We start from the raw sequence: 2,230 nt of genomic DNA on the forward strand, positions 1-2,230 counted from the left end.
ATTTATTTTTGACATGTGGATCTTTAGTTTATAATCGTAACACAAAACACTATTACATTAGCATGAGAATATTTTGATATCCCAGAATTTTCTATAATAAATTTCACATTGTAGAAGATCTTCTTAACATATAGAGAGCTTGGAAGTCAAGAAGAATCGGAGCAGTATGTCTTTCAGGTGGGTTAACCCTTCATGAAACTTGAAATCGTTTTTACAAATTAACATAAAATCCGCAAATTACATTTCTCCCGTGCAGAATAAATACTAAAAATTGAAGATCGGAGCATATCATTTTTAATTTTATATTTCACAATTTTTTTAACAATCAAATGGTTATTAATCATGCATTTTTCTTATAAGTGTCTCCGATGTTAATGTCCTAGTCATAAATGCGATTGCCCATTGAAAGTTTCATCAACTTTTCATCAAAAACATTACGCAGAAACTATCTTGTATTTCACTTAAATACGTTTCATTCAACCAACATAGAACTTAATTATTGCAATTCCAAAGAACATGGTATTCTGCAACAACAGGATGTGATGTCGTATTATTTATTTAGGAAAATATCATAAAATCCGCGTCCTTTACAGCAAGTGAACATGAAAAAGAAGGTTGCCAGTATATTTCCATAAGTCTTAGAAGCAAGAAATACAGCAAAGTGGATACGGAGGCTATAATTTCAATAAACTGTTGATTGTTTCAGGGATATACAAAAGAATATGAGACCCGCAACGTTATGGCTATATATAAAGGTAATGTAACAATCGTTAGTTGTGTATTTACATATATCGCTCTATTGCAAATAATGTGACAAGAGATGCTTATTAAGTTATGAATATTTTACTAAACAAAAGTAATTGCCTAATAAAGTTTATTCAACAGAGAAAAGAAAAAGATTGTAGCTGACATTTAAAACGGCTATTCATATTCTATTACTTTTATGAGGGAAAAATTCTTGTGATGAATTCAGTGTAAATTTCTGGTGGATCTATCACTAAGTCAGTCCAGAAATTTCTCTCTAGACGTTTGTTCGAAATCCAGAAAATATGCAAGGTGATGTCATTGAAGGAAAAGAAACAGATAAAAATATTTTATTTGTTTACATATTTTGTGTAATAATTTCATATTTTCGGAAGAAAAATCTTCTCTTCAAGTAAAAAATGTATAACCTAAGAATCCCGAGAAACTTTGATAATTTGCATTTTGTTTGTTACCTCACAATTAATTAACACAATATCTTTTTTTATTTTTTACATGACTTTATAATTTTTACTTCACCTGCATTGCTATAAAGTTTCTTACAAAACGTGATTTCAATGCACTTGCTGAACTATACACATAGATGTTTGTTTTATTTTTACACTTGAACACGACTTCAGTTTTGTAGGCATATGTTCTGTAGCAGTAACCACAGAACAGTAAAAAAAACACTGAGCAAATTTCTGTTTCTCTTATGCAAATAATACTGGTAGCATAAGCTCGTATTTCGGTTCTCGATATGACTGATAGAATATAAGTATTTGAGATTAGTACTAGCAAATCAGTTGACAGAATTTACTGTTAGTCATGAGAGTCAGATTATAGAAACCCAATAAAAATAATCTCTATCAGAGTGCTTGTCAGGTATCTTCGCAAGTTTATTTGGGGTTACATTACTAGTTTGTTCAAAATAATGTGTTTGCTTGGGAAACTATACTTTACAAAGTATGTAACTGCAATCTCTGTCCTAATTCTTTGAGATTATGTGGAGCTTTCAGACCGTCTAGACACTTTCTGTAATCGAATGTATTGAGGAACACACATTATACAAAATCTGGAAACTTTAGTCGATAGCAGGCCAATCGACAAGATCAGTCGGCCGTTATTAAATATATGATAATAAGAATATGGAAGCTAAAATATGATTAAAAAATATAAAAAGTAAAAACAAGTAGAATAGCATTTGATATATGGAAGTTGATTAATGTCTTATTTTAATCAACCAATATTACTGTAATCAATTAGGTCTTGTGTTAATTAAGCTGGACGTTAACAAGTTTGTTACATTAGAACATTGATATGTTCACAATCGTATCGGGGAGACGCGTCAAGTGAAATACATACTAGATTTTTTGTCTACACATAAAAACTGTCTTCTTACGTACGTGTTTAGGAAAATAAGCAGGTATGTATATATACCTACATATATACATACATGCATATGTCTCTCTCTCTCACTTTCTTTCTC

The sequence above is a fragment of the Octopus bimaculoides genome, chromosome 3 (assembly GCF_001194135.2).
Source record: "Octopus bimaculoides isolate UCB-OBI-ISO-001 chromosome 3, ASM119413v2, whole genome shotgun sequence".
NCBI lineage: Eukaryota > Metazoa > Mollusca > Cephalopoda > Octopoda > Octopodidae > Octopus > Octopus bimaculoides.